This window comes from Physella acuta, unplaced genomic scaffold (genome assembly GCF_028476545.2).
Source record: "Physella acuta isolate Inbredline_101_S28 unplaced genomic scaffold, ASM2847654v3 ptg002029l, whole genome shotgun sequence".
Lineage (NCBI taxonomy): Eukaryota > Metazoa > Mollusca > Gastropoda > Physidae > Physella > Physella acuta.
In genome coordinates this window covers 34,828-55,771 of record NW_026733533.1, presented here as the reverse complement: position 1 = coordinate 55,771, position 20,944 = coordinate 34,828, and the positions used below count along the sequence as shown (strand labels likewise).

The 20,944-nt window shown below is 37.0% G+C and overlaps 1 long non-coding RNA gene across 2 annotated transcripts; it reads right to left on the bottom strand.

Annotated features, from left to right (window-relative positions):
- Positions 1–3: 3 nt before the first annotated feature.
- On the bottom strand, positions 4–11,762 carry LOC131931778 (uncharacterized). Of its 2 annotated transcripts, XR_009384349.1 has the most exons (8): positions 11,181–11,762; positions 6,348–6,569; positions 5,550–5,649; positions 4,935–5,022; positions 4,682–4,801; positions 1,278–1,344; positions 478–594; positions 4–102 (listed from the first exon to the last, which is right to left on the bottom strand). It is a non-coding gene; the product is annotated as an uncharacterized LOC131931778 (long non-coding RNA). The 2 variants fall into 2 exon arrangements; XR_009384350.1 differs by lacking the exons at positions 6,348–6,569; positions 11,181–11,762 and adding an exon at positions 6,233–6,276.
- Between the last annotated feature and the right edge of the window lie 9,182 nt (positions 11,763–20,944).

The window sequence follows — 20,944 nt, the reverse complement described above, 5'->3', positions numbered from 1 at the left end:
AAACACGGCTGGCGTACTAGCACTTGGTTTTTTTGTCGGCTCTGTTTGTTATGTTCACTGTCGGGATATTGTTGAGAATATATTCTGGCCATTAAGGTGAATCTGTTGAGGAAAAACAAAATCATTTTCTTTATAATGTTTAATGACCAGAATTTGTGTCAGCTTCTTTGCTTTCTTGAAGAGTAGCCTATATGTGTTTGAAAGAATTAAAATGTACTTTATTTTGACATATATATATACATATATATATATATATATATATATATATATATATATATAATATATATATATATATATATATAATATATATATATACATATATATATATATATATATATATATATATATATATATATATATATATATATATATATATATATATATATATATATATATGTATGTATATAATATATATAAATTTAAACACAAACATAATTAATTATGTTTTTTAAAAACCTTATTAGAAGATCTACTTACAGATCCGTTGCCGGATGATAAATAAATGTCACTGGCATCCACTGTGAGGTTACCCTGACCTGAGGTCAGGTTATCCCTTCCTGTCCAAACACATTGACCATCGACTCGGATGAAATCCTGTGGATAGGGACAACTGAGTTTAGATGTCTGGTAGAGATTTTGTGTGATACAGCTTTACATAGATTCCACAGATTACTTAGATGGTATAGCTTTATATAGCTGGTGCAGTTTTATATGGATGGTATAGCTTTATATGGATGGTACATCTTTTATATAGCTGGTGCTGTTTTATATGAATGGTACTGCTTTATATGGATGGTACAGCATTATATAGCTATGGCAGCTTTGTATAGCTAGTACATCGTTATATGGATAGTACAGCATTATATGGATGATACAGCTTTATAGCAATAGTACAGCTTTGTATAGCTGGTACAGCATTAGAGATAGATGGTACAAGCTTTATATGACACAGAAGATTACAGAACTGATACCGCTAGAGATGCGTTAGAAGATCACATAGCCTTGTCGAACACATCTTTTTTTTTTCATTGGGATATTTTAAAAAGTAAAATCTAATCATGGATTACTGAAGATGAAAATAAAATTTCCTAAAAAATAATGTTTTTAATACTTTTTTACACCAAGAACAAGAACCAAGTTAAATAAGCTATGTAAATGATGCAAGAGTTACCTACCTTTAATATAATTTTTCTTTTTCACCCTACAAAAACAAATGCTATTTTTAATCATCTGAATATCACGTTTTAAATTTAACACACAATGGAGTAAAAACTTACTGTAGCAATGAATCTGATGGACTCAATACTGTTGGTGTCAACAATGATCCTTGTAACCGGATTTCACCTAATGAAATACAATATCAGTATTTAAAATAAGTCTCATTTAGTGTGAAATGAATTGGAAATTAAATTTTAAAAAGCTAATCGTAAATGGTGTTTAGCCGGCAAACAGAAAAAAAAAATACAGAAAAAAATGTATTTAAAAAAGTATGAAACTTGATCTGAAAAAACTTTCCCATAAATATAAAAATCTATGAGCTGTAGGAGGGGCGTAGCGAGGGAGGGGGGGGGGGGGGCGGGGGGGTGCGGACCGCACCGGGTGACACCATTTAGGGGGGTGACGCCCAAGGCAAAAAATAGCAAAATATATAGAGAAAACTTGTGAGGGGGGGGGGGGTGCAAATCGAAAGTTCGAGGGGGGGTGCAATCGAAAACTTGAGGGGGGGGGGGGGGTGTGGGTGGTGCAAATCGAAAAATTTGAAAGTTTGTCCCCGGGAAGGGTCGCTACGCCTCTGGGGGGGGGGGGGGGGGGTGACACCATTAAGTGCCGCACCGGGTGACACCCGACCTCGCTACGCCACTGAGCTGTAGTATAAATCATTAATAATACATTATCTCTTTAGTTATCTTAAAAAACCTTTTTTTTTTACTTTAAATTAACGCTGGAAACACATTTTTTAAAAATACTTTGCATTATAGAATGTTTTAACAGCTTAACACAGGAAAAAAAAAGAAAGAAAAATTAAAACGTATTATATGAAAATCTTGAATCGATAGTTGGCTATCAAAAGTCTTAACTGCCATTCCCAACTAAGAAGGAATAATTGTTGGGGGTTTGGGGGGGGGGGGGCATCGAGAAATGGGTTTCTCGCCATACATTCAATTCAGGACTGTTGCTATAACTGACGTCCCGGTGTTATTGATCACTGCCCGACTGGGAGGCGCGAACCCAGTGTGAAAGGCGTGAGTTCGGATCCGTGGAAAGTCCCTGAGTCCACTTAGCTCTAATGGGTAGGAAAAGTGAAGGCGGCTGGGCATAGTTCTGATCACGTTATCCCTTCATACGCCGTGGTCACAAAATTAGATGTACTTTATTTAATTTAGATTACTTTAGAGCGGAAAAACTCTGTACCAAAACAAGACAAAAATGTATTTTTTTTTTTAAAATTATGTCTAGTCAAAGGGAAACAACAATGAAATTTATGGCATAACTCAAAAATCGCATAGCTTCTTTCCCCTGACATTTGTGTTCTTTTATTGTTTACCATTTTATATTTTTATCCTTTTGGGGGCGGCGTGACCTAGCGGTAGAGCGCTAGACTGCTAACCCGAAAGTCTCGAGTTAGAATCAGGGTTAAAATCAGAAGAAAATCCCTGAGTTCACCCATCTCAGATGGGTACCTAACCTCACATGGGGAAGTAAAGCAAGCTGGGTATAGTGTTGACCACACTATCCCCCCTGTATGCCGAGGTCACTTAAACAGATGAACTCTACTTCAGCTGCCCCATGTGTTTGGGCACAAACGGGAAAGGATGATGATGGACCAATTTATATTGGCAATAGATTGTGTGTATATATGAGTGTGCGTGTGCGTGTGTGTGTGTGTGAGTGAGTGTGTAAACTGTAAATGCATGCGGTGCGTGTGTCATCTGATCGAGCACTTGCTGCACGCTCCGTGAGTAAATAGATGACACACAGCAATTAGGCCTACACATAGAACAACCCGAGTTAACTTTTTTACTGTCGCTGTGTGCGGGTGCTCATTGATTACGTCTTGTGATGTTTAATACTAGGCTGTTTAGGACAGTCATATATATTTTGGTTAATTGGGGATTATAGAAAAATAATATTATATATTACAACCAGCTGTGATACTTTTATATATATATATAAATATATATATATATATATATATATAATATATATATATATATATATATATATATATATATATATATATATATACCCAGCTGTGACACCAAACAAAACCGAAATTTTGAGAGTTTGAATTACGCGTAGAAAATTAAGTGGCCAGAATTTTTCATTATTAATATTATAAATAAATAATTTGATTTGGCTGACTGTTTACTATTTGCATTATAGCAAACTGGTAATTACATTACTTAAGAAAGTAAAGATTTAATAATATGATTATACAAAAATTATTTTATATATATATACAAATAAAAAAATATTGTTATTAATTTTACTAACATGAGTTTAAATGCATATTTTACCAACTTTGAAGAACATAGTGGTAGGTTTTTTCCCTTTACATTTCATAAATTTGTAAATGACAAATAAAAAATATAAATAAAATATTCAATATTAACAATTCTAAACATTGTATTTTCACATTCTAACCATCATGAACTATATTGTATATAATTAATATGTGCATAAAAAACATTTATAGTTGATTTTTGTAGAATTGTTGTGTTTATTTGTGAATATGTATAAATCTGTATATTCACTGAGAGAATGCTAAGGTGAAATTGTTCTGTAGCCAGTAAGCTGGCTGGCTGTAAATATGTTATTTGGCTCGCTGTAAATATGTTATTTGGCTGGCTATAATAATATTATTTTGCTGGCTGTAAAACATGTTATTTGGCTGGCTATAAAAGTATTATTTGGCTGGCTGTAAATATGTTATTTGGCTGGCTGTAAATATATTATTTGGCTTGCTGTAAATATGTAAAAATTAAAAATCTGGGTTGTTGTCCGATTTGAATTGACTTTTTCTACATCTGATTATACCCAGTGTTTCTTATTTTACCATAAGGATTTCTTGAATTAAACAGAGTAGATAGTTAACATCTTTTTTTTTTTTGTATTCTCTCTTGGTGAAGACAATGCCATTGTGAAATGTTCTTCTCGGTTAGTACAAATGGGAATCAAATTTACATTTCATAAGGTATAATTTTAACCAACGTGGTCGAATGGTAGGTCGTACGACTGCTAACCCGAAAGTTTCGAGTTCGGAGAAACGTCGCAAGGTACTCTTAGCTTTGACGGCTAGGTCCTGCCTAATTTCTTACCGCTAGGGCCAACCAAATTTCTTACGGCTAGGGCCTACCTAATTTCTGACGGCTAGGGCCAACCTAATTTCTTACTGCTAGGGCCAACTAATTTCTGACGGCTAGGTCCTGCCTAATTTCTGACGGCTAGGGCCAACTAATTATATCAGGGGAAGTGTAGGCTGCGGGCATAATACCGAAAACATTATCCGTTCATACGCTGATGTCACAGAAACAGGTGAACTCTACTTCATTAATCCCATGAACCGCCATGGCTCAAAAGGGTTATTCCATTTTAGAACATTTTAAATTTTCTTTACTGTTGTATCGTACACCATTTGGACGGGATCGGAAAGTTCCAGAATTCCGAAAAAAATACTTACCTGGAAACATTACGTCCCCTGATCCTAAAACGACCTTGTCCTTTGACAGCAAAAGATTAGTGTTTCCCTTTGAGTCTACAACGTGCAGGGTGTCACAGGTCATCGTGATGTTGTCCTCGTCTGTTGGGAAAAGAATTTTTTTTTTTAAATTTTTTTTAATATTTAGAAATAGTTTTTTTTTAAATTAATATAAAGTGACATTTTTAACTCAGGTCATGTACGTGGTATTTTCAAATATATAAGTTCTACTTACCTACAACAAGTCTACTTCCAAATTCTTGATTCTTATCTAACGTAAGCAACTCGATCGCTTTGCTTGACTCAATAAACAGTTTCTTCCCCTGTGTTGTGGATTTTTATAAAAGGGAGGTAATTCTACTTTGGAGATTTAGCAATGTAAAATTAGTTTAAATGCACTAAATTAAAGTAATTAATTTATTTTAATAATTAAATAAAGTATTTTAAAATTAAGTCATTACAACTCATGAAATCCTTCCCCCCCACCTACCAATTAAATCAATGAATAATAGCCCGATCAAACACTATCTTGACATCAATAACAAACCCTCACCTAACCTTTAACTGCAGAACGCTTCCTCAACTTGTCCTACAACCGCCTTACTTATTCCTGCACTACTACGTCCTCCACCCCCATCATCTCCTACCCAGCTCCCGGTTGTCCTGCACAACACCTCACCCTTATCTGTGGGCCCTCCCCCCCCCCCCCCCCCCCCCCCACCGATGTGGTTTTACCACCCGTCACAACCGATCCTGTCATTCCCCATTTCGTCACTCACCCTGACCATCATCCCTCCAGCCCCAGCCCCTCCCTCACCATCACCCCCACCCCCACCCATCCCCATCCTACCTGATTCGACTTTAATTGTCGACGTAAACAGGTTGAGAAACTCTGCTTCACCTATCAGCTGAAATCCTTTGGGCACGATCCTGAGATGTCCCATACCGTCCTGCAGGGGTGAAAGGTCAGGCAATCACAGAGAATGGATACTTCAAAATACATTGTATTGTTTACTGTATGTTTTGTACCTATGTCTGTTAACAGTAACTGGTAGTAAACTATCAGCTAATTTAACACGCAAATGTAACTGTAACCATATCCCTAACCCAAGGCCCTAACTCTTATTTTGGACCTAATATTAGACATGTTACTAAATAATATAAAAAATTTATTTTATCAAATATATTCTAAACTTTGGGATACGGCAAAGCGTAGTGACAAGAGACCCACTAACGTCACGCCCCCCCCCCCCCCCCCCCCCAAAAAAAAAAAACGAAAGGTTACAGATCCACTAATCCACTTAGCCGCTCGCATTTCGTAATCTAATAAAAGCAGAGGTCAAGACACAGCCACAACCCCCACCCCCCCCCCCACACACACACACACATAGAGGTATCAGCCCAATCATTCAAACCACACACACACACTGCCACACACAGCATCTTACACAGTGAAAGGTCAACATATCCCTAAATCTCTCTCTCTCTCTCTCTCTCTCTCACACACACAGAGGTCAAGAGGTCACCACTGACAAAAGAAAAGTCCAGCACCCGCAGGATCCAGACGGTCAAGGCCACACAGCCACACACACACACACGCACGCACGCACGCACACACACAAGCAGAGGTCAAGAGGTCACCACTGACAAAAGAAAAGTCCAGCACCCGGAGGATCCAGACGGTCAGTGCCAGGTTCATGATGACGATGACCATCAGTGCCAGCACGAAGGCGTACAGGCACCGCTTCCTCCAGCCGTACACACCGATGGGCTGGGGAGGGGGTGGGTTGATCAGGCTCAGGTCCAGGGTGCCGTTTGTTTCCTCGTGCTCCATCTTTAATGTCTGCTACGTGGGGGTCGCGGTGGAACTCTGGGATTTATTACACAGTGGTTAAATTAATCATTAGTGGTTAAACATAATTTGTTTATTAACTGTATTGACTATGAATTTCCAATTAAGTAAAGATTCCTCTTTACACATTGGGTAGATGAAGCAGGGTTCATATGTTTCTTGACCTCGGCATATGAAGGGAATAATATGGTCAGCACTATGCCCAACCGTCTTTTTCCCTAACGTAAGTTAAGTACCCTTAAGTGCTAATTTGAACTCGGATTCAAACACGAGATTTTCGGGTTAGCAGTCTAGCTCTACCGCTAGGCCACGACATCACATAAATTGCCTAATTACAGTTGAAATAACTCTTACACTTTCAAGTACCCGTCACATATTCAAACCTTTAGCCAGGTTAACTTGTGTGGTTTACGGTTTGGTTTATCGTTAGTGTAAAGCTTTAGTGTCAGGCTTAACGTCGTATCGACTTGTGATTAGATGTGGGTTACGACCAAGATAAAGACAATTTTTATAGCAACCATACCTTCATAATAAAATGCAAATGGTAAATAATATACTTGTCTTAAAAAAAAAACATTTTTTTTTGTTTCCTTTTCAAACCTGACGGTCTATAGGGCAAGTGAAGTAGAGTTCACTTGTTTCTGTGACCTCGGCAAATGAAGAGATAGTGTGGTCAGCACTATGCTCAGCCGCCTTTACTTTCCCTAACGTGAGTTACGTACCCATCAGAGTTGGGTGGACTCAGGGACGGTCTTCTGACTTTAACCCAGATTGGAACTCGAGACTTACGGGTTAGCAGTCCAGCTCTCTACCGCTAGACCACTCCGTCCCTAAAATAAACCTTCCATTCATATAATCTTCCTATTCAGATAAAATAGCCTCACCAAGAGAAAAAAAAAACCTTCCATTCATATCTTCCTATTCAGATAAAATAGCCTCACCAAGATAAAAAAAAACCTCCCATTCATATCTTCCTATTCAGATAAAATAGCTTCACCAAGATAGAAAAAAAAAACCTTCCATTCATTGACCAAGCCAATATTTTTTTTCACCTGGTCACGTTATCTCAGGTAGGGTGAGCTGAAATAGAACGATGAGCCCGTCTTATGCGGTCAACTTTCTGATGCATACAGCGCACACAGAGATGTTATTTTAGTAACACAACTGTGTTTACTTTGGTTAGAGGTTGTGGGGGGAGGGGTGAGGGAAATCAAGATTTTTTATCTGGATAGATCATTTTTCATTGTTGGCTGGAAAATATATTTAACTTAACTCACTTATTTCGTTGATATTACATTTATATTTCAGTTTTACACAATTACTTTCTTCAAGTTTACTAAGAATAATGGGAAGTGTTATAATGGAGTAAAATATCGATACCGAGACTTAAACAAAATCTTGACGCTTAAAACCTTCCTCGGAAAAACTTTGTCCTGCGATTGTATCTGTCTGTGTGTCTGTGTGTGTCTGTCTGTGTGTCTGTCTGTCTGTCTGTATGTCTGTCTGTATGTCTGTCTGTCTGTCTGGTCTGGTCTGGTTCGTCCGTCCGCCCTGAGATGGACTCATCGAACCCCTGGGCAGTTACTCAGCTAGAAAGATCTGACTTTTATTTATATCGGCCCATAGAACTCAGCCATACCAAGTACCCGCCCGCCCCCTCCCCACCTCGGTACAACTACACACGCGAACATTACCGAATCCAGTCCAGGTTTCCGGAAATCTGCCCCTTAACCCGCCTGTTAACGTGATCCGGCCCCAGTTTCCTCCCTTATTTACCTGCAGTTTCAACACTGGCGCGCGCAAAAAGCCGAGTCGACTGACGTTAAGCGAGACATCTGGTCTTCGTTACGCTCGCTAAAGACACGTTTTGGTGGTCGGAGATTGGTGTGGGTAACATGGGTCGTGTGGATGGGTTGTGTGGGTCAGATGGGTTGTGTCGGTCAAGTGGATTGTCGGTTCGATGGGTCGTGTGGATGGGTTGTGTGGATGGGTTTTGTGGGTTGTATCAGATAGGTCGTGTGGGTCAGATGGGTTGTGTGGATCGGTTGTGTGGATGGGTTGTGTGGATGGGTTATGTGGGTCAAATGGGTCAGATGGGTCGTGTGGTGGGTCGTGTGGGTCAGATGGGTTGTGTGGATGTGTTGTGTGGATGGGTTGTGTGGATGGGTTGTGTGGTCAGATGGGTTGTCTGGGTTAGATGGGTCGTGTGGCTCACATTGACTATGTGGGTTAGATAGATTGTATGGTAAAGAGAGCGGGAGAGAGTTTGATTCCAAACTCCAGAAGTCACGAGTTCTGATCCCGGGCAGTTAGAGCTCATTATCAAATTGGGGGCAGCAACCCATCTAGGAGAGACAACTCCAAAATAAAAAAACAAAAACTTCTTCCTTGTTTGTTTGTTCTTAAATGGGCAAAGACTATTACAGCACATTCAGAAGAAAAAAAGCAGGCTGAAATCGTAGTAAACGGATCATAAGACGCATACCCTAAACTTAAATGTAGTCAAGTATTATTTATTGTGTTGGAAGAAATACATTTCAATATTGCAATAAAGAACGCAAAAATTGAAACAATGTCGAACAGCGTTGTCTGTGGAAAGTGAAAGTTAGTTTTCAGACTTCTACGTCTGTGTGTTTAACATAATATTAACGTCCAATTTCCTAGAACACTATTACTTAAAAACGTGTTTACTTTAACTGTTTGTTAAAAATTAAACATATTTATTTATCGAAACAAAAAAAAAAAAAGCCGAGTGTTTTTAAGAACACCAATATCAATCATTATCACCAGGTGTAAATCAGACGCTAATTACTGGGAAATTTCGTTTCCTTGATTGGACGACAGCATGCAAGGGAGTTAAAACCTCGCCAGGTAATCCACGACCCAGCAAATTTTTCTGGCCACTTTCCAGCGAAAACATCACATTCATAGCACCGTTATTTGCAGAGCCAGGTACCAAATGGGACCGTTTTTCATGGCGCCAGGTACTAAATGGAACCGTATTTGTGGGACCAGGTACTAACTGGAACCTTTATATGTGGGCCAGGTACCAAATGGAACCTTTATTTGTGGGGCCAGGTACTAAATGGAACCGTATTAGTGGGACTTGGTACTAAATGGAACAGTATTTGTGGGACCAGGTACTAACTGGAACCTTTATTTGTGGGACCAGGTACTAAATGGAACCGTATTAGTGGGACTTGGTACTAAATGGAACAGTATTTGTGGGACCAGGTACTAACTGGAACCTTTATTTGTGGGACCAGGTACTAACTGGAACCTTTATTTGTGGGGCCATTTACTAAATGGAACCGTGTTTTTGTGGGGCCAGGTACTAACTGGAACCGTTTTTTGTGGGCCAAATATTCAAAGGAAACCGTTATTTTTAGCTATGTTGTTAAGGGGATCGCGTGGTTTGGTTATATCAGAGTAGAGCTCTACCCTAAACCAGAGGCGGTCGAAGGACAAAAGTAATTTGTTACTTGGAGCATACCTGTAAAAATAGGATCCTTACCAACGAAGGAAAGATATCATGGTTTCTAAAGCGAATTAGCAGTAATTTGGTCCGTAAGGCGAATCACCAGCACTTAGGTTCTTAAGACGAAAGAGCAGCACTTTGACTCATAAGCCGAATGAATTACGCAATCGATTTGTAGAAGTGTTGTCAATGCTGTTTTTAGACATCTTTTTAGAAGTTTAACCTTGTTTTAAACAAAAGTTAAGAAGATGAACCCAAACGTAAACAACTCATGTAAACAATACGTCACTTCCGGTAAAAATCTACAGCCGTTGGAAACAATGGCCGTCTAAACAGCAAGCCATGTTCATTTTAGTTATATAAAGGGTATCTACGGCTTTTTTTTGTGTTGAGATTTTAAAAGTTATGTTAAAGATTTGTTATTTGTTTTGATTGAAGTAGAGTTAACATACAGTAAATGTACCATACGTCGTCATCATTTATGGACGCCTCAGTTATGTGATGTCAGAAAAAATTGTCGTTACCCTGGTCGTAACCCACATCAAATCACAAGTCGATACCACGTTAAACCAAACTGTAAACTACATAAATACACATGGCCACTTCTTTGCATATGTGATGCGGTAACTGTAAGTGTAAGCCAATGGTGCAAATACACGCAGGTCAACTGTGTAATGAGGGGACAGATGATCGTGGTCAGTGTTCCAGACTTTTTTCTCCGGGGGAGAGGGGGGGGGGGGGTTGCGCCTGAAAGAAACGAACTGATCGTTGTACCAATGAGTATTTATGTTGGGTAAGATGACTATTAGCACTACATATTTAGTCAGTAGAGCAAAGTCAAAGAACATGACTTTACAGATGGTTGCAGATTTTACAGAATGAATGAACCCAACATGACTTTGCATAAATCAATAAAAATGACTTTATAAAGTTTTATTTACAGTAGATACAGTATGACTTTACACATAATCATTCAGCTTAACATGACTTTACAACATTTTTTTACAAAACAATTTGTCTCCAAGAACATTATTATTTTTTTTTTTTTATTTTATAATTTTCATAACATGATTTCCAACAAGTTAAACATTAATCAACAAAATGAAAGGAAAAACAAAACCACAATAAATGCAAACAAAGCAACAACTCACTTCGCTTAGCTTATCCTTGTGGATTTAAAGTATCCACAAAATATCCATCGTCGACCGGCTCCTAGTCTATAGCTAGCTCCACCTTTCCTCGAGCACAACACAAAGCACTCAGTAACGTAAGTCAAATATATCCATCAATCCACACCCACAGTATCCAGCTAGTTATATCCAATCACTGAACTGGATATACACTAGTTATCCATAACGAATCCACAAACCTGAACTTCATTAAACTAGTTATCCACAGTGAATCCACAACCTTCAACCTCAACTACACTATAGCAAAACAACTTCAAAAGGAAGAAAAGAAAAAAATATCCATTGAAATAAGAACAGTATAGATGTTGAGATTCCGACGCTGAATCTTCGGGTAGCTGGATAAAGAATTCCAGCGTTGATTCCGTGTAGAGGTCAATATCACCCTTGTTAGGGTATAAATAGCTCACACTATTTAATCCAAAGCAGATGTGAGTTGAAGTTAACTTACGCTAATCGCAACCTTCCTCTTGGGCGCCATAAGAAAACCTCAGCTCCAAAAGACAAGGGGGAAGAAATCACCAGTAGAAAGAAAAAAAATACGATTGGAACAACGGTTACTTCTTAGCGTCTGTGAGAAGGGAGAGGGGGAGGAGGAAGTAAAAGGGTAACAAGGTCACGATGTTTTAGGCGAGTCTTTATCCAGCCCGCTAGTCTACGTTTTACGTACTCGCAAGTATGGTGTACCAAATGTTCATTTTTCACATTTTCGCTACTTCGTTATTGTTTTATTAAGAAACTATGGAAGATAATGGTTGTTAATTCGAAGCAGTTTCTACTAGATAAGAACACAAAAATAAAATATCAGTTCGTTAGCAAAAGAATTTGATTGTAAAAAGATAAACCGAATGATGTAGGATGATTTAAACACTAACTAAACTCACACTATTTTTTGTTAATTATTTGATTCAAATTCTATATTATTTCATGACTTTGTAGAATAATGTACCTTAATTTAATACAATTTCAACTCACACTATTTTTGTTAATTATTTGATGTGCTATATTATTTAATGATTTCGTAGAATGATGTACATTTATTAAACACTATTTAAATTCAAACAATTTTCGCTAATTATTTGATTTAAAATGCTATATTATTTCATGCTTTTGTAAAATGATGTACGTAAATTAAATATCACTTGAACTCACACTATTTTTTTGTTATTTTTTTATTTTATTTTAAATGCTATAGGTAGGCCTATTACTTAAAGATTTTGTATTTTAAACAGGAAATTTAAATTAAAAAACAAACACCGAGTTGTGAGGCCACAAGATTTTATCACGCCTCAAACCTGGACATTTACTTCACGGCCAAGACAAACGAGTTTCCTGTTGCTGATCCATGTTGATCTTTCTGCTTGGCTGGTTGCCACGGATCTTTGGACTTAAACAAATAGAGCCCGATTCACTCGCTAGCTGCAAGTGCGGCTTTCTTGCTGGGGAACTTGTTTAGGGATTTTGTTTAGGGAACTTGTTCAAGGAAGCTGGTTCTAGGGAGATTGTTGAAGGGTGAAGGGAACTCATACAAGGGAACTCGTTCAAAGGAACTCTTTGAGCCTATCCGTTGGTTTATCCGTCCTTCCGCCTGTCAGTCTACCGTTTGTTTCTTTTTCTTGAGGGTGGGAGGGGAAGGGGGGGGGGGGTGATTAGATTGAGTGACAACTAAGGCCTTTAGCAACAATTTATCTTGTACCTGCGATACTAAAAAAAATATTTACTAGGGGAGATAACTTTTGACTAAACCACAATGGTTGACATTAAAATATATTTAAATACTAGAATAAAAACAGTTTAAAACTAACAAATGTTTCTTTACAGTTCTATACATAATTATTAATAGTCATTTTATATTTATCTAAAAAAATTACATACCTTAAAAAATCTATTTAAGTCATGCCCTGTTGTAAAAGAGACATACATTAACTATTTTCAAAGAAAGGTTTAATTTTAAAAGATGTTATTTTGATGTCTACGTCTCCTTGAGAAACTTCTGTTAAATTTTAAATCCCTTCGATCGAGGGACACATATAAAAATTATCTAGTCCAGGGGTCGCCAACCTGCGGCTCGCGAGCTGTATGCGGCTCTTTTGATGTCAAGATGCGGCTCTTCAGTTCCATGCACAAATATTAATAAATATATTATTTTATTTTCGAAACTCATAAAAATATTATACTGTAAAGAAAAACAACTTTAAAAGGATAAACACACTCATTAGAGAACAGTGAGAGTAGATGAGATAGAAAGTGTACGGACAGCTGACAGCCGCTTGGGCATCAATCCCACAGCCGTGTTTTTGCCAACCCCGTTGCAAACAGTTCCTTGCTTGCAATTGCCCAAGTGCCAACTTTTTCGAATACCATTAAATACGGAATGTTATTTTATTCAGAATGCATCCATCTACCTGTCAGTATGCATACAACTGACCTGAGTGATGTAGTTTTTTTTTAGTAATTAGCTTCCTACTGTTGAGCCAGATACTGGACTGTGGGGTACAAGTAGGGTAGACGATGTGCCCAGTGAGAACCGAAGGACGGAAGCGACCAATACAGTAATCAAACTGATACCCAAATCAGTTAGTCGATATTGGCCGTGTTGAGGCCTGCCTGGTTATGAGAGACATCTCATGGGCCAGTGGTGTCAGTAAAGAAAGAAAAATAAGTTATTGACTCCTAAAGTGGATTGGGATAGTCGTATAGTTATATTATAGTTATGTTATTTGATTACTAATTCTATCACAACAGAGCTAGCTAAAGCAGTTTTTGTGCGAAACATTTGAATGTTTTTATATCAATCAATATTAGTTCATATTTAACGCTACTTATTTCAAATCAAAAATCAAATTTATTTACCTAATCCTTGTCAAATACCAAAATATTAAAAAAAAATAATGTTAGTGGCTCTTTAAAACTGGAAAATTGTGTAAATTGTAATTTTTGGCTCTTCCGTCCAAAAGGTTGCCGACCCCTGATCTAGTCAGATAACTGTGGGTTTCGGGAGGTCATCCATAAATGGCATCACGTCTGTCAGCACTTTTCATCCCAAAATAACCAGACCCCACATTCAGAAAAAGACGTTTTTTATATTTTAAAAACTCTACTAAACTCTACTTCACCTGCCCAGTGCCCCGCCAAGTCTCAGACATGTTTGTATTTAAAAAAAAAAACAACGAATCCGGCCGAGCATGGCTCTGACCACACTATCACTTCATATGCTGAGAACATAGAAACAGGTGAACTTTACTTCACCTGCCCTGTGCCCCGCGAGGTCCTGATAGTCAACCTTATCATTCACATAAGGCTTAAGAAAAAATAATTAAAAACATTGTTGTAAAAAGAAAAAAATCAATTTACTATTACTGAAGTCATTGTTCTAAACTTTTATAATTAATGTGGTTTAACTACCAATGAATATATCAATAAATTAATTAACGGCTTTAAATTAGTTTGTAATTAACAGTTTGTTTAAGAAGGAACAATATTTACCACCCAAAATCCTATTTTACAGCTCTACACATAATGCAGATTCTCCCCAAAAACAAATCAGAAAAACAAACTAACAAAAAAAATGAGTTATCAAACATCACTAATCAGTCAAAGTTAAGCCATTGTTCTAAAACTTTAAAATTAATGTGGTTAATCTACCTAGGAATAAATCAATAAAATAATTAACGTCTTTAAATAAATGTGTGATAAACAGTCTGTCTGCAATAAAAAATTGTTCTCTACCTACATACTATTTTACAGCCCCCCATATAGAGCAGTTTCCTTACAGTACCAAATCAGACAAACCAACAAATATTCAAACATGTAAACAAACTTGAGTTTTAGTAGTATACTAGAGTACCCGTCATCCGTTGGATAACTGTGGGTTTCGGGGGTCATCCATAAAAAAACATCACGTCTGTCACTCAGAGGCGTAGCGACCCTTCCCGGTGCCCGGGGACAAACTTTTCGATTTGAACCCCCCCCCCCCAGCCCCTTCCCCCCCCCCCCCCGGCAGGATTTCGATATGCACCCCCCTCAAACTTTCGATGTGCACCACCCCCCCTCAAGATTTCGATTTGCACCCCCACCCCCCCCCCCCCCCCTCAAACTTTCGATTTGCACCCCCCTCAACCGTTCAATTTATTTTTCCAACCCATTTTGGCGCCCCCTAAGGTCGGCGCCCGGGGACATATGTACACCCCGCCCCCACCCCCCTCGCTACGCTACTGCAGTGTCACTTATCGTCACAAAAAACAGACCCCACATTCAAACATATGTTTTTTTATCTTTTAAAAACACCGAAAACAACGATTTCGGACTATCCCTTCATATCCTGACGTCACAGGTGACTTACTCAACCCTACTTCACCTGCCCAGTCTCAGACAACATGTTTTTATCGTTTAAGAAAACGATTCCAGCCGAGCATGTCTCTGACCACACTATCCCTTCATATGCTAAGGACAAACAAACAGGTGAACTCTATTTCACCTGCCCTGTGCCCCGCGAGGTCCTGATAGTCAACCTTATCATTCACATGTAGGCCTTAGGAAAAATAATTGAAAACATTGTTGTACAAAGAAACTAAATCCTTTTTACTATTACTAAAGTCATTGTTTTAAACTTTTATAATAATGTGGTTAATTTACCCATGAATATATCAATAAATTAATTAACGGCTTTAAATTATTTTGTAATTAACAGTGTTTTTAAGAGGGAACAATATTTACCACCCAAAATACTATTTTACAGCTCTACACATAATGAAGATTCTTCCCAATAACAAATCAGAAAAACAAACAAACAAAAAAAATGAGTTATCAAACATCACTATTCAGCCAAAGTTAAGCCATTGTTCTAAAACTTTAAAAAAAAAGTGGTTAATCTACCTATGAATAAATCAATAAATTAATTAACGTCTTTAAATATATGTGTGATTAACAGTCTGTCTGCAATACAAAATTATTCTCTACCTACATACTATTTTACAGCCCCCCAAATAAAGCAGTTTCCTTACAGTAAGAAATCAGACAAAAAAACAAATAAATATTCAAACATGTAAACAAACTTGACTTTTAGTAGTATATAGATAGATAGATAGATAGACTATCGTTGCAACTAACGTATTAAGTAAAAAACAGGCTAAAGTTATGACATCGGTCGGGTGTGAGGATACCGGGAGCGACGCCATTGCTGGCGAGATGTAGTTTTCAGTCGCGTGACGCCCCCACCTCTGGACAGAACCATGCAGGACATCAGGATCTCAGCAGTGGATTAACTGGCGTCCATTGATTGTAAACTATTAGTTTGTCCTCTATGAAGATTAGGACTTAGTCCTCTTTATAGTAACCGCTGTTTATATGCTGATAATTAATGATAATATTAATTTTCATTTAATTAACTATCGTTTATTGAATTTATTTAAACTCTATCTTAAACTATACGTTTACACTAAGGATTGCAATTTTTGAATTGCCGCGTATGGCCACTGACTTGATTTGACCATCGAATGTCGGACAAAATCACAAACTTAAGTTTTTCCGACTCAGGGAAGTGTGAAACGATTTTTTTTTTTGCACGATTACAATACTTTCTCTATACTTCGTATACGAGAAAGTAAAAACAAATAGAGTTAAGTGTTACTTACGAAAGCTATATTCAAGTATGACTAAAAATAAAAGCCAGGGCGCTCACTTATAGAAAATATATTCCTTTCAATAGGGAGTTCATTGATAGATTTAAGTTCTATAACATATGACCTATGTTCAATTACCATCATTGAGAATCCAGACTTTTATTTTAGCTGCCATCTCAGCAAAGCATCTTAAATACTGAAGCTATTTCACAGTTATTTTGCCTGAGATATTTTGTCCTAATATATTATTATAATGAAATATCTTTTTTTTCCTTGAGATCATTTGTCCTAAGATGTATTCATATATTTGTTTTATTAAAATAATCTAAAAGCTATTTCGTCTGAGATATATAGTCCATGAGATCATTTGCACTGAGATCAATTTTTCTTTAGATATGGTATCTCATATCAATTGACCTGATATTATATATATATATATATATATATATATATATATATATAAATATATATATATATATATATATATATATATATATATATATATATATATATATATATATATATATATATATATATTTAAATATATAATGGCCTATAGCAGACAGGCACTAGTTAATGCCATACAGGGTAAGAACTAGGCTAAAATAAGGTGTGCAAACTCGGTTTCTCTTGACTGCTTAGTTTACTGTGCTCCGTCCTTAGCTGCGGAGTCAAAAGTTCACATTGTAGCCACCCATGGAGAGAAATAGAAACGACCGTCGGAGAAGGGTCTCTGTAATACACATACTGATCTATCATTCCAAAACTTTCCATGACATAAAATTGACCCTTGGCGATGAGGGCACGCTACCTTGAAATATCCGCCAGTCCGGTTGAGTGGGGGGGGGGGGGGGGGGGGGGGGAGTTTGTGTGTGTGGGGGAAGTGTGTGTGGGGGGGTGGGGGAGTGAGGTGTGTATTTCTTTCTACCATTCAGGTTGTGCACTTTTAAAAACCTGGGAAACAGAAGACTGTTCTAATGTTAATTTACTTGAGTGCTTATCGAGTGATGTTTGGCTTGAGACTGTCTAAATTAAAATTAATACTTTATTTATGTTGCAAAATTACTTTTTTTTTCGCATTCATTTGAAATTATTCTCATATCCACAAAATATATAATGTTGTACAGCTCGTAATCCTAAAAAAAAAAAACTGAAAATATTCTAAAATTAAGCTACTTAAAGTTTAAGAAGTTCTTCGTCACCATCACCTTCCTCTTCTTCCTCGGCAGCTATTTTCTTCTTCTGTTCTGCTTCTTCAGCTTTAACTGCCTGATCAATTTTGGCCTTCTGTTCATCACCCAGCCCAAGCCAAGCAATAGTGGGTTCTAAAAACTGTAATTTGGGAAACTGGGTCATATCAACACCTTTAGCTCCAAATGCCCTCTCCAGATTACCTAGCATTTCCTATAAGGCGGCTTCAGATTCTGCTGTGACATCAACTAACTCACCTCCTTTAGAACTGGAACGGTACTCTCTAATTGTATCTAAGAAAAGCTGTTGGATGGGATCAAGATTTTGGGCTGCACCAGCTGCTGCTGCATAGTTCCTTTGGCAAACTGCCTTGGTAACTGGTACAAGCTTTTGTAGTGTTAGCCGCAACATTTTCTGCGTGAAGAACCGACCGTCTCGAAAGCGAGATCGTTTTTTACTTTTTTTTTTTTTTTTTTTTTTTTAATATCTTCATCATCTTCTTCTTCATCATCATCCAAATCATCTTTGAAAGCAGTTGCCCCAAGAACATGTTCAGGATTCTCTCCCTTCTCAATATGTCGATATAAAGTTCTTCTCTGCCTTTCCTTTCAGTGCTGAACTTCAAATTTTAATTGCTCTTCTTGGGCTTTCTTTTCTTCCTCACTCTGCCCCGGCTGTATTATACTATCTTGTTTGGTATTACATTTAGCACCAGTGTTTCTTCCAGACTTTTTTCTCCGGGGGGGGGGGGGGGGGGGGGCACTTGAAATTTTCGGGGGGGGGGGGGGGGGGGGCGGTAAACTTTCTTCACAGTTTTGTTGTGACATCTGACACAAGTAGCAGGCTGAGATAATGGTTTGTATTTTTTCCCACGTTTTCTTTAACTTGCTTTCGCGTCTTTCCAATCAAATCTTGCGATCGAAATTTCGGGCACTTCCCAGTTAGCTAGCGCGCTGAAATTTTCAGGGAAGCTTTGTTTCCGATGACAATAGATTATTCATTTGTTATTATTACTAAATTGATCCATGTAAACATTTTATTGATCATTTTAGACCACTATATAATTGTACAAAAAACGTGGGAAAAGGGGACATAACCCAGTCATTGTAATTTGATGAAAACAAGGTTCGGTACTCTCCCTCTTTTTGCTTACTGAGTAGTGTTCACGTGGTGTTTGTGTACAAACAACCGGAACAACTGGTGGCCAGTGATTTTCTTACAGTTTCTAATACTGTTGACTCTCTACAAGCTCCATAATAAAAGTCAATAGTATTATCTAATCAATAGTAATATAACTTTTACATCTTATATTAACAATGACCGATAAAAAACTTTTACTTCGGCGCCCCACGTTTTTCATCGCTTATAGTAGAGTGATCGCTTGCATTATTGTGATGTATAGCATTTATTTTCTACTTTTTAGTTCAATCAGAAAACGTGGGTTTTTAAAAACTTTTTAAATGATAATTACTTGTACTTTATTTTCCATTCAATTATATCCTTACAGCGATGGCAAATGCCTTCAAAATTCAAGTTGTTAATGAGTTTTGTTTTGTCAGATTTATCATGCATATCATTTTTGAAGGCTCTGTTATTTTGATATTTCTGTTTTCGTGTGCGAGAAACATTGCCACGTTGTGAGCTCATTTTTTTTCGTTCGATTGTCCCGCTCTTTCCTTTAGTTTAGAATTGTGACAACGTCATGTTGATAGAGATCTTTTTTACTTTTTTTTTTTTTTTTTTTTGATTTGTTGTCAATAGAACAAATTTATTTAAACAAACATAAATAAAATGTTGCATATACATTTAAAATTGTGAAGATTAAAAACAATCCAACATTCACCAACTGCCCAACTACGTGACATGCCATGGTTATGATTAGTGGTTCTCAACCTCAGTTTGATCGAACCCCAGGGATTTGGTGATAGAGATCTTTTTTACAAGATCAAATATTTAATCCAAAGAAAATTAAAAAAGTGTATTATAAATGTGATCTTTATTTAATATTGAAAAGGTTTTGAAAATAAACTAATGTATGTTGATTTTGCAAAAGAGTTTAAAATTAAAATGTTTACTTGCGTAATATATCATTTTTATAGTAGTTTTAAAAGGAAAATATAAATTATTATGTATCAGGTTGTAAAAAAGTATTATCAAAATGTATGTTAATTTTATAGTATATATAATTGTTTAGTGTTGATTATTGTAGTTTAGTAGATAATTATCTCCCCTGTTAAATACTTTTAAAATTATTTGTGAACACAAGATAAATCATTGGTAAAAGCATCAGTTGACGCACAATCTAATTAACGTTTAATATGTTCTGCTAACTTAGATTTACTCCAGTTGTGTTTTCTGGTTGATGGTCACCCCCACCACCCTTCCCCCAAGCAAAAAAAAACAACAACACCCAAATAAACAGACAGACGGATGGACGGGCAGAAGGGAGGACGGACAGAGACAGATGTATACTAAATATAAAAAAATGGAAGTTTGAACACACAGAAAATAATTTGGTAGCTGTTTTATTAGTAAAATAATGAAAATAAACGAAAGATAGCTCAAATAAAAATATAAATAATTTACAAAATGCGATTAAAAACTTTGGATGTTCAACATAAACTTTATGTGCTTTCAAAGTTTAATTTTTTTCTTATTTGATGAGTGGTGGGTTTAGGGTTTTGAACTAATCTAGCACTTTCATTTCTATCTGCGGCTTATCTTTATACAATGTTCAAAGTAGTGAATTTAATTTGTCTAGGTTGTACCCAAAATTTATACAAACATATATTTTTTCAAACATTTTATATACACAAATCATGTCCCAATGATACCAATAGAACATCTCAATCACTCCCTTACGTTCGTTCGTTACGACTATCAATTTCTCGTGCATCAAATGGTGAGTACGTATGA